Genomic DNA, 13,407 nt, shown 5'->3' with positions numbered 1-13,407 from the left:
AGCTGGTCCCTTAGACCGGTCTACCCCTAGGCTGCCAGCAGTCTACAGTTGATGTCTGATTAGCAAAGGAGGTATGTATGCTTACAACCTTCCTTTTCTCCAACTTAGTAGAGAACTCACTGCCTGATGCAGCATGAGCCAATGCAGTCTGTACAGGTTGTGAGATCCGTGTAGTCACCATTAAATGTCACCAATGCTTCAAGCCTAACAGTCTTCCTTCCCTCCCTTTGCTGATGTGTAAGATGGTGTTGGTCGTTCAAGGTCATCCTCCCTCAGCTGCTCCAACAAATGCCGTTGAACCTAATTAAACTTGGGTGATCTGGGTCATAGTTGGGGCTTTATCAGTTAATGCTACAATGAAATATGAGCCCAGTCCTCGGTTTTATGAAGAATGCTCTTATTTTGTCTGTCTGGCAGAGTTCGTACATAGTTTTGAAAGACACTTCTGTACAATCCAGTATTGTTTGCTTTGTTTAGTTCTTATTGTCTCAGTCTTCTGGGTTCCCATATTGGTGGTAATGTAATTTCATGCATTTAGTGATGCATGGTAGTTTAATAATCACTGTTTACTGTGACAGTTTCTAAATGAGATTAGGAATGAAATTGTCATAAAGCATGCTTATGTTAGGTATTTGCCTTTTTTATACCACATTGAGATATTTTGCCACATTAATTCACAAGATGGAAGGAAATGAAGATGAGAAAAGGCAGGATAAAATGGGTAGCTTCATTAGGTCTGATAAAGGAGAATCTTCAGAGTAGGCGGTATAAGAATTAAGTTACAAGTAAAAACCCTCCACTGTTACTTCTGAAGGGGATACTTCCAGTCCCAGTAACAGAAATAGTAAGTTATCATCAAAGGTACCAGACTCCTCCTTAATGACCACAGTGTGGCTCAGTGTAAGTAGAAAAATAATCCTTCTCTGGCACTTATTTTGGTTACACTGTTTTTTGGCAAAACATGTCTGGTGATGCCAGTATGATAGTGATATTATCTGGCACCCTCTGCAGTTCTCAGATTTGGCACCTCTCAACTCTAAATTGAGGAGACAAAAAAAAAACATTCTCTTAAAGTTAAGGAACTTAAAAAACAAAACTTTTGGATCTGATTCTGCAACAAACTGCATACTATAATTATAATACCATACCAAAATAGCTGTAGCCTTGATCCCCAATTGTAGCATTGTCACCACTGTGTCAGTAAACAAACCTTGACAAGGTGACTGGCTGAAAGTACTGCCTTTTGTTATGACAAGTACAGTAAAGCATTGCATGGTACAATTACACCACAGTCTACTAAGGCAGCAGCTACATATTAGCATATTCCATTAGAAAATGTTTCCATGCTTGTTGTACTTTTATATAACGCTGCAGGTTGGAGGCGCAGTCGGGCTGCAAGACAGGTTTAGGCATGGTTCTACAGCAGTGGATCCTGCAACCATCTGTTGTGGCAAGTAAATTTTTCTGTCTAGCTGTCTACCGAAATCTGATAATTTGCTGTTAGTGACCTTTTCCATAATGATACTATAGTTCTGTAAGGTAATTACCATAACAGTACATCTTTGAAGAGAGATGTTTGATAGCTGCCCTTCCCTAATCCTTCTAAAGGGTATGTGAATAGTTTGGTTAAAAGTGTTCATTCTGAATGTTTAGATTTATTTTTAGCTGCAGTGAGTTGTTATTTATGTTTCAGACAGCCCTTCTCCCTGTGATGGCCCTGTGTGGCTTGAAGAATAGACACAGATGCATAACAGTGCTTAGATATACAAGTGCCTTGTGTACCTAGATAGAGCCTTTACATCATAGGCAAAAATATCATTGTTCATCTTAAGAGTGATTGACACAGCTGATAAAAATCTGACCAAGCAAAAGTGAATAAGAAGGTGGGTAGAACCCAAAAGTTATAAATTATTTCATTAAAACCAAAAAAGATGATGCACCAGATGTAACACCAATACGACAAACCAGGAAATCCAACAGAGGGTTTGCAAATCACTTTAATACTTTAATCCACAGACTCCACAGAGTTTGTGGATTAAAGTTATTAAAATTATTTCATTGACCCCTCCTCAGTGATCTGGTGTTATGGTAGCTGACTAATACAACTGTAGTTCTTTGATTTTCAGTGTTAGCTAATCAGTTGTACAGTATACATGGCTGAGTATCACTATATCTTATTCTTTACTTGCAGTTTATTTTCTCCCTACAGTATGGTTTCAATATAGCTTAGTTATCAGCAACCAGGCTACTTTATAAAATGTTAATTTCCTTTCCTTGGTGTCAGCCCTACGGGCCCTCCCACTTTTTTTTTTTTTAAAGTTTAATTTGTCTTGCACTTGGGGAGGGGAGTTTGTCTCCACCTGCAAGACATACCACAGACACAGATAAATCTGTATTTTTTGCCCTTTCAGGTACTGCCGCAAGCTGATGTTAGTAGGTGCTAGAGACTGTGTCAGGATTCATGTAATCCTGTTGCTTATCCTTAGGCATCTTTTAGTCTGAAGGTTCAGGTTTCACTAGCTTCTGGTAGAGTTATCTGCACAAAATACTAATAACATTTTTGTTCTCTGCCTTTTTTTTTTTTTATTTACAGCAGCCCGCTGCTGACAAGAGAATTATATCACTTCACTGTGACATGTGGTTCCTAGGTAGGTACTAGGCTATTGGCCCTAGGGCCTATATAAGCATAGCCAAAAAGGTACCCTGACTTACGCCACACAAGAAAATTATTTTCCTGTGCCCCTGTTGAGCAGAGCCACAGAGGTAATCCTCGGGGTGAATTTCCTATTTCCCATCCAATCATCAAGATTTTTCTTGAAGATTGCTAATGAGGAGCTTTGTTTGATATAGATAGGTAGTTTGTTCCAGAGTATGGTAAGTCTCTGGGATAGGAATCTATCCCTCCAGCATGTTCCGTTTATTGTAGTGACAAGGTTTAGGTCTCTAGAGCGTGTAGCTCGGAGGGATTGGGATTTCTTTAAGTGGAGCATGTCCAACAGCTCTGGGTTTTTCATAGCTTTGTATGTTAGGCAGAGATAGCCTTTGAGTAGGCGATATGCGACGGAGTAAAGCTGGAGTTTTTTGAGATGGTCTGCATAGGACATCTGTTTGAGGCCGGTAATCCTCTTTGTGAGGTATTTCTGCGGCTTTTGCAGTTGTTGTAGATGTCTTGTGAGGTACATACCAAAAGGGGCGTTTTACTCTATAATGGGTCTAATGAATGATGAGTAGAGGGAAACAATTACATCTTTTTTCCTGGATAAGAAACTTTTTGTGATGAGGTGTGCCATGTAGAAGGATTTCCTGACTATTGTGGCAATGTGATTATCAAAGGAGAGACTACTTCCCACCTGTGTCCCAAGGTCTCTTATCACACTTTCAGTGTTAAGTAGCCTACCATATATGTTGTAGCTCATGTGTACAGAGTTTTTACCAAAGGGGATGACAGTGCACTTTTTGGCATTGAGCTTGAGGTCATGGCTTTGACACCAGGTATCTGTCTCCGTAAGGCCCTTTTGTAGGATGTCCACATCGTTAAGAGTTTCGATTATGGCTCCTAGTTTGCAGTCATCTGCGAACTTAGTTAGCCAAAGACCTTCTGTGTTAGCCTGTACTTAAGAAAAGTAGATACCAAACAGGAGAGGACCCAGGACTGAATCCTGTGACACTCCACCTGTCACTGGTCTGAAGTCGGATTTGGAGACTGCTACTTTCACAGTGTGGGTTCTGTCAGTGAGCCAGCTGGCAACCCATCTTGTGACATAGGGATTTATACCTAGTTTAGTGAGTTTATCTATAATTCCAGAATGGGGGATGGTGTCAAAAGGCTTGGTGAGATCTAGACAAGCTGTGTGAACCACCTTACCCTCATCTATGGCTTTGGTGACTACTTCAAAGAAGTCTATCAGGTTTAGGAGACATGATCTGACTTTTACAAACCTGAACTGGGTGGGGTCCAGAGTTTGGAGATTACCAGTGTCTTTGTGTATAAGATCCATGATGATACTTTCCATGGCTTTGCAGACCAGGCTCGTTAGGCTAATGGGGTGGTAGTTCCAGGGGTCCGTGGTGGCTCCCCCTTTGTGGAGTGGAATAACCGTTGCTGTCCGCCATTCAGTGGCACAAAGTCTGAGGTGAGGCTATGATTGAACATGGTGCTTAGGTGGGGTGCCAGTTCATTCTGCAGTTCATGTAGAATGCAGCCTGGGATGTTGTCAGGTCCCATGGATGCTGTGTTCTTGGCTTTGGAGAGTGAGGTTTTTACCTGTGCAGCCATGATTACAAGAACTTTGCATTCTTCCGGTATAGAGATGGGCCCTTTAGGGGGTGACAGGGGAGTAATGTTAGCACTGAACCTATCTGCCAGGATGTTTGTAATATCAATTGGTTCTGTATATTTAGTGCCATTGTGCTGTAACTCGGAGCAGATCTGAGTGTTGCCATTGAGATTCTTGACATAGCTATAGAATGCTTTGTGGTTGTCTTTAGAATCAGTGGCGATTTTGTTATTAGTAACTAGCTTTGGAGGATTTTATGAGGGATCTCAGCTTCTTACTGAGGCTGACCAGGGAATTCCTCCAATCATGGGATTTTACTGTTTTTTGCAACAGTTTCTTTCTTCTGTTGTAGAGTTTGTTTATGGCAGGGGACCACCAGATTGGCTTCCTTTTTTTGGAGGATAACATCTTGGTTCTGTTAGGGATAGCAAAATCCATGCACTCATGTAAGTGCTTTTAAAGTCCATTTGTGTAGGATTCAGCAGTCGTCCTTCTATTGTCCATCTGCATGGGTGTCGTGAAGTTTGCCACTTCTGTCTTAAGAAGCTTGAAGTTGGCTTTGGAGAAATATTTTACTGTGGTTTCCCTAATGGGGGGGTGAGAGCAGGATGTGGATGTCTAGGGTGATTAGCTTGTGGACGGATCTGACCAACGAGGAATTGACCTCTGGTTTGGAACACCGGTCGCCCATGTTGGTAATGACCAGAACTAGGATATTGCTTTCCTAGTAGGGGTGTGGATAAGTTGATCCAAGGCATTGGAATTTATGAATTCCAGAAAACATTGAGCAAAAGAGTTGGTACATGAGTAGTTTTCCCAGTTAATGGTGGGATAGTTTAAATCGCCCACTATTAGGGTGTTGGGTTGTACCCTAATATTTTGCAGTGTATCAAGAAATGAGGAGTGGGAATCCTGGGGCATGGTGGGGGATCTGTAGCAAGTTACAATTTGAATTACAGTCTTGCCCAGAGTTAGTTGCGCTGGGATAATCTCGGATGCATTATGCTGAACAACTAGCCTGGAGGTGTGGATATCCTTAATGAATATGGACATGCCTCCGCCTTTAGTGTTTCAGTCCAGGTTAGGTGGCCGAAAGGTATGGTATGAATTATAGCCTGGTAATGCAGGGGTGCTTTCTGGAACCTTGAACCAGGTCTCTGTCACTGCACAGATGTCGATGTTCTCCATTTTAAGGAGTGGCTCGAGTGAATGCATTTTGAGGTTTAGACTTCTAGCATTGAGTAGCAATACCCTCAAAATTTGCTTGCTTGTACCTGTTGAGGTGGTGAATTTGTCATTTGAAACTGGTAAAAAACAACAAAACGGAAACAATAGAAGCTGGCAACAGTCAGAAGTATTTTACAAAGCAAACTGTTTATTGCAAGCGCTTTCGGCTAGGAAATACCTAGCCTTCATCAGACAAAACAGTTGTCAAAAAGTAGGCAGGTTCTTTTATACTAAATTGGGCAATATGAATTAGTTACCCAATTAAAAACTTAAAGCAACAAATTCACTATAACATCCACTAAACAAAACAAGAGTTCATAAAACTAAGATAAATAAATAAGGATGTTATAATAACATCCATATTAAATTTCCAACTATACTTGTCATAGCATCTTTTATAAAAACGTTACTAAATAACCTAAACAATTCAACCCAATAATATTAATATTAATATTCGGCCCATACTATTGGCCCGAAAAAAGCAACCAATATAGGCAAGCATGACCATTATTAATAACAAAGGAAATATAAGATATAATAACTTAATAATAACATAACTTAATAATCATCTTCTGAGTGACAATAGTTTCAGCATACATTTAATAGACACATTGTCATTCAGACCCGGAAAGGTTTGAACATTTGTTCTTATTTGCCACTTTAACTCATCTAGCTCCAATTGCAATTGCCATGGGCCCCCTCTAATACCTGGTGTCCTACATTGCAAAATAGCAAATTTAAAATTGTGACTAGGGTGGTCTATGACATGCCTAGCTAGTGCATTATTAGGGTCTTTTTTATGATGGCATAACAATGCTCGTAAATCCGCTGTTTAAATTTCCTTTCCATCTTGCCTATGTAAAATGCATTACATTCCTTACACAATGCGACATATGTAACAGCTTTAGTTTCACAATTGAACTTAAAATTTATCTTGTACCTTTTCCCATTAATATCACATTGGTTACCTATTTTAATATATTTGCATTGGGGACAAAACCCACATTTAAACATGCCTTTAATTTTGTTGTGGCATGAATTATTTTTCTTTTCTAAAATAGATTTAAGATTTTGCCCTCTCCTATAAGTTATTTTCGGTTTGCACCCCAATGCTTTAACCAGCGTTTCATTTCCTTTAATGATAGCCCGATTTTTATATAAGACTTCCCTAATAAAATGATGATCTAATGAATATGTATTAAGGAAGCTAACCTGATAGACTGCATTTTGCTCCAGTGGCCCCAATTGATTTACACTAACTTCATTAATACTGGGACTTAAATCGTCCAACGAGTTACTTGTATACATTGTATCTTGACGTGCCAATAACGGAGTAAAAAACCGGTTAGCCCTTTTCTGAGTAACCTCATTTTTAACACCCACTATTAAGTTAAGGGGATAACCTCTATTTAGAAACATAGTTTCCAATAAATTACATTCCAAATTAAATTCTCTATCTTCCGAAATCATACGAGCAGCCCTGACCATTTGGCCTTTCACGACTGCTCTTTTCTGATGATACGGATGATTGCTCGAGAAGTGGAGAAAGTTATTCGAATATGTTGGTTTTCTGTATATGTTGCTTTTGTAACAAAGATTATCAAAATCCTTAACTAATAAGATATTGAGGAAGTTAATTGACTCCTCCCCTATGGCGTAAGTAAATTCCAAAAAAGTGGTGGTTTTAGATATGTTATTGACAAACGCAGATATTTGGGAAGTATCACCTACCCAAATACAGAACATGTCGTCTTGGTACCTAGTGTACCAATAGACATTGTTCTGAAATAATGGGTCTTGGTATAATAGATTATGCTCCCAATATGCCATTACGGTATTAGCAAAACTTCCACCACAAGGGGAGCCCATAGCGACCCCAGAGTTCTGCAGATAAAATTTACCCTCAAATGTCATAAAATTATTAGTCAAGACTATTTCCAAAAGTGTTTCAATTAAGTTAATGATATTACTATCAGCTTTTTTCATTAACAGAAATTCTCTAATCCACTCAATTCCAGTAACATGGGGAATGACTGTATATAAATCCTTTACATCTATTGTAAGGAAACAACTGTTATGCTGGAACTCAAGTTTACTAATATTTTGCAAAAAGCTCCACGAATCCTTACATATTTGAAATTCACTTTCTAGATATGGTTTAAGGAGACTATCTATATATTTGGCACACCCATAAGTGATTGACCCATGACCATCAACTATTGGTCTAAAAGGTGTGTCAATCAAAGATTTATGAATCTTAGGGGTCCCAAATAAAGCTGGAGTGATAGGTGCCAGCATCAATAAATAATGATACAAATCAATGTCAATGCAGCCCTCTAAAAACAGGTCTTCCAAGGTAACTCTAATCTTTTTATATGCTCCATTGACTTTGTTCAAAGAAACATTAATATATGAATCAGCATCAAGGTGTCGGCACATTCTCTCTACATAAACTTCATGGTCCATGAAAACCAGACCTCCCCCTTTGTCCGGTTTCATGACCCTAATATTACATTCTTTTAACAGATTGATACAGTCATTCTCCAAAACACTAATATTATGTCTAATAACCCTATTGTGGAAGCCTTCCTTAGTAGCTCTAAAATCAAATTCACACATTCTTTCAAACACATTTAACTCAGAGTGGATTGGGGGATTGAATAAGCTAGAAACTCTAGTGGAACAAGACATGCTTGAACTATTGCCCATAAGTAAGTTGAGGTTAAGTTTACGGACAAATAACTTGAGGTCAATTAAGGTGTCTGCAATGTCCATTCTTCTAGTAGGGATGAAAGTCAACCCTTTCGAAAGAAAATCAACCATCTCCTGGTGAACATTCAAAATAGTATAATTAAAGATTTTGAAATCTCCTTTTGGAGAGTGGCAAATAAGAACAAATGCTCAAACCTTTCCGGGTCTGAATGACAATGTGTCTATTAAATGTATGCTGAAACTATTGTCACTCAGAAGATGATTATTAAGTTATGTTATTATTAAGTTATTATATCTTATATTTCCTTTATTAATAATGGTCATTCTTGCCTAGATTGGTTGCTTTTTTGGGGCCAATAGTATGGGCTGAATATTAATATTAATATTATTGTGTTGAATTGTTTAGGTTATTTAGTAACGTTTTTATAAAAGATGCTATGACAAGTATAGTTGGAAATTTAATATGGATGTTGTTATAACATCCTTATTTATTTATCTTAGTTTTATGAACTCTTGTTTTGTTTAGTGGATGTTATAGTGAATTTGTTGCTTTAAGTTTTTAATTGGGTAACTAATTCGTATTGCCCAATTTAGTATAAAAGAACCTGCCTACCTTTTGACAACTGTTTTATCTGATGAAGGCTAGGTACTTCCTAGCCGAAAACGCTCACAATAAACAGTTTGTTTTGTAAAATACTTCTGACTGTTGCCGGCTTCTATTGTTTCCATTTTGTTGTTTTTTACCAGTTTTATTCGCTTGTTTGGAGTTAATTTGTCATTTGAACCTTGCCTAAAAAGGCACTATAGGGGTGGCAAGAGCCTTAGCCGGTATCCGGAATCCCAAAGGCGACAGGTGCAGGCCATCTCTGGCAAAGCATTGTGATCTGTCAGTCATGTCATCCCAGGCAGACAGATACTGGATCCCCTTAGAATGACACCAGAAGCTTAGCCAGTTGTTGAAGTCAATCATTTTGTCTTTGTACTGTGGTATCATTCTGGGTGATGGCAGGATGCTACTCAGGGCTAGGGTCATACCTGCCTGGGCTACAAGATCAGAGAGCTCCTCCATGTCTCTTTTCATGTAGTCCAGGGAGGTACGTCTCAGGTCATTCACACCAACATAGATAATAACAGAGTCATATTTGTACTTGTTGTGGAGTGACTTGAGTGCGTGTGTTATGTGGTGGATCCTGGCACCCGACAGGCAGCTGACAGTAACTTTCTCCTTGTTTAGCCTGGTGAGTGGAACATCAGTGTGCCTGACTATAGTCACCTATGACTAGAGTATTGGGTACGTTGTTATGCCTTATGGGCTGTGGTTTAGTGGCACACTGAGTTTGTGGGCTGTGTGTTATTTGGGTTGTGTTGGGGGGGGTGGAGGTTGCTTGCATTTCTGCTTTGGAGGTCTCTGTTGCTTGAGCAGATTCTTATTGAAAGCCTCCGCGAATGTAGGTTTGTGTTAAGTGTTTTTGTGTGTGTGTTTTGGTGGTGTAGGTTTTGAGGGACTATGTGATGAGTGTGGTGTGGTTTAAGTGTTTACCTTCTCCTCTTGGCTGTCTAGTCCAGTCTTGGGTATAGAGAGCTTTGCTTCCAGTTTGGCTATATAAGTGCATCTCTCACAGGTTGTAGTGTTGAGTGGTAGAAGGAGAGGGTTGTGTGTGTACATGAGGCAATTGCTGCATTGCCCCATGATGCCCAGATTCATCAGGTAGACAGGAGAAAACACCGGGAACTGACCCTTTGACATGCCTGGATAGGTGCTTATTTATTAAGTACTAAAAACTGTTTTCCTCTAGTCAAGTGAGGAAAGGTGAGTGCAGTAGTAATTTGTAGCTTATTTAGTGCTTACGATGAGTTCTGAACAAGTGATGAGCTCAAAGAAACAGATTTTAGTGCTAAAACTAAAAAAACTGGCTAGTTCTAAGGGGTTACATAGTGCATTGCATTCTTTTACTTTGTAAGCCAATGAAGTTCTGTGTATTTTTCAGTTGTTCTGCTTTTCTCCTGACAGAAGCAGATGCATTGGAATTATTATATATGATCTTCAGAAGTGTTGTTCATTGATCCCACTGCTAAGTCTATTGCATTAAAAAAGGGGGAAACAATGATTGAAGATGTCTTTCCATGGGCAGTACAGGTAGCACCACTGCTGAGTGAGGAAGGACAACACATACACACACACATTATATATGAACTCATAGTAACACAAATTGAATAGAAGGTTGGCCACATTTTGATGTAAAATTGTAGAACAATGCTGCACTGTAACAGAAAAAAAATATGACAGCAGTTGTAAAAGTGAAATACTTTCACAACTGAAAGTACATTTTTAATTTTACATTTAGGATAAAAAATACAGACCTTTTCACTGCAGACACTGCAGAGTAGCAGAATTACTTTCATGTTCCCTCATTTCTAGTAGCTGGTGTTGAAACTACAAGGAAAAACCTAACCAAGCTAGTGTTTTCACTGTGTGATATCTTAAAACTCTTGTATTAGTGGCCCATGGGATATATACAGATGACCCTTAAGGGCATTAAACATTTCAACTACATGGCTTTTGAATGTCTGTGACTTTTTCCTTTTCAGTCTTTATGAACAGATTCAGCCCAACAAAGCCAAATGGCATTTATCTGTGGATATGCACATTTTGGCCTTCTTATGACCTCATCAACCCAGCATAAGTGGACTGTTTGGCTATACTCTAGAAACACAGGATGTTCTTCATGTTTCACTGTTGCAGTCATCACACTTGGGTTATCTGCCTGCAGGTAGCCCTCAGTTGGCCCGAATACCAGAGTCTTAGTATTTCTGCGTCGGATGCTGTTGCTTCTTCCATGATGTCAGGTCGTCAGGGTTATAAAACAGGCAGCCGATGCCATTACATGAGTCTTTCTTGCCTTGGAGGAGCCGAAAGCAGAAGCAGTTTGCAACTGCCGGTTGGCCGCCACCTGAAATTTTCATTTTTGAGTTGATAATCCTGAAGTCTTCTAAAGCTAAGTACCCCTTTGGGGATCCTTTTTTCTTGCTCTAACCGTCATCAGAAAAAGTTAACAATTGTCTTGCCTGTGGAAAACAAATACCTCACAGAGATTTTCATTCTTACTGCGTCACCTGTTTAAGCCCAGACCACGACATCCCTCGGTGTCGGTTTTGTGCCTTGTTTAACACCCAAAATATTCGTCATTAGGCTATATTTGTCGCTAAATTCTTTCACTGTCATTCTCCATATTCCGAAATGGCTTTGATAAGCCATCTGACTACCAATCTTCTGAAAAAACATAAAGATAAAGACAGATATAAACCGCATAGGTCCAAAACTGCAGATGACTCTTCCGTTAAGCTATTCGCTAGTCCGTTGATACTCACTGAGGTGCCTTTTCAGCCCCTGATGCCCACTTCTGTGGATTAGTAGGCCTTTGCTGAGACCCATTCAGAGTCTGGTATGCTGCAAGATGCTTCTTCGACTATGGAACCTGCGGATGTCTCTACCTTGGATGGGTCTGGAGCCACTGTTCATGCACCGGCTTCTGAGGGTGTATTCCTTCCTATCGAAGTTTGAATTAAACCGACGACTTCTTTTTTAGCCAAAAGTACTGAGTTTCTTAGGCCCAGAGTACGCACTACACCTAGAAAACCGATGAGCAAAGCGCATGCTCAAGCTCACATGCCACAAAAACAAATGCTTAAAATGACTGAAGACCTTATTACGCTAATTAGGGGGAGCCAGCCTTACCCTGCTAAGAGACAAAGAATTGAGTTCCCTTCTGATTCTACAGACCAGGAGTCCAATGACTCTGACCCTCCTGATTATCAGGACATGCTCTTATCAGCCTCTGAGGATTCAGATGCAGAAAAATACATTCCCTCTGCCTCCCCTCCAAAGGATTTTTCTTTTGGTGAAACCTTGCATACTTTAAGAGAGCATATCCACTGGGAATGTGAAGACTACCCTCAGTCCAAAAAGAGACTCAGAGAATTTTTAGAGTTGCCTCAGCACAGGCCTCTAGCTATACCCCCTGTCCTGGATGTTGTAGATGATGTTTTTATGGAATCCAGTCTTACTCCAGACACATTACCTCCAGCCCCTAGGAAACCTGACAGGTACTACAGAGTACCTGATTCCCACAAGTTTCTTTTCAAGAATCCTACTGCTGATCCAGAGATCATTTCCCAGGGACCTAAAGGTATTAAGGCTACTACAGCCAAAAATCCTACCCCTTTGGACAGGGATTCCAGAGCTTTAGACAGATTGGGTAATAAGGTATATAACTCTGCAACTCTTGCTATCAGGGCATTGAATTGCCAGTTTCACATGCTGAAGTATCAGCAACATATTATGGAACTAATTAAACAAAAATGGTATTATTTCCAGATTGTGCAGAAAACAAAGATTTACAAGACCTAATGCATTATGCAAACCAAGTTAGTATTCTTACTTTGCAGTGTGGCTTTGATGCCCTAGAAGCTTGTTGCAGGGCTGCAGTCACTGGTTCTGTACTGAGAAGACATGCTTGGCTGAAGGAGCAAACCTTGCCAGATTATATTAAATCCAAATTACTAGATGCTCCTTTAAATAAGGATTGTTTGTTTGGCACCAAAGCAGAAGAAGTTCTTAAAAAGATGGAAGAAAAAGCTTAAATCTTTGCAAACTGTTAAAGAATTCTTACAAGTGCAACCACCTAGATTCAGTAGGCATTGCCCTTCAAAACACTGGTCCTTTCCAGCCCATTCCGGGCCTTCCCAGTCAAGACCCAGGGGAAACAGGCCACCCAGACTACAGTTTCAGGGTATGCAGAGATCTAAGCAATGGAGTGCCCCCACCCCAAAAACAAGGAGTGATAAGCCAACCCCCCGTGGAAAAAGTTCACAGTGACTTTTCAAATTTGTTTCCCAGCCCTGCCCAACTGCCTGTGCTCCTAGGAGGAAACCTTGCCCTTCATGCAAAAAAAATGGATGTCCATCACTCAGGATGGATGGGTCCTCAACATTGTATGCCAGGGGTACAAATTCTACTTCCATTCACTGCCAACCCCAAGCGGGTTTCCAGACCTTCCTCCAAACCAGTGGGCAGAGACCCAAAAGCAAGTACTTTCCCTGCTCAATATCAGAGCTATTCAGCCTGTTCAAGTAGAACAAAGGGGTCAGGGTTTCTACTCCAGACTTTTCCTGGTGCCCAGAAAAGAGGGCT

General features: G+C 40.1%; 1 protein-coding gene across 1 annotated transcript in view; it reads left to right on the top strand.

The window, feature by feature from the left end:
- Nucleotides 1–13,407, top strand: part of SNX14 (sorting nexin 14) — a 1,453,711-nt gene that overhangs the window by 1,298,455 nt on the left and 141,849 nt on the right. The window lies entirely within an intron of this gene.

This window comes from Protopterus annectens, chromosome 1.part0 (assembly GCF_019279795.1).
Source record: "Protopterus annectens isolate FY-2018-M chromosome 1.part0, PAN1.0, whole genome shotgun sequence".
NCBI classification, from domain to species: Eukaryota; Metazoa; Chordata; order Ceratodontiformes; family Protopteridae; genus Protopterus; species Protopterus annectens.
Note: the sequence above shows the minus strand (reverse complement) of the source record. Positions and strands in the feature narration are given on the sequence as shown.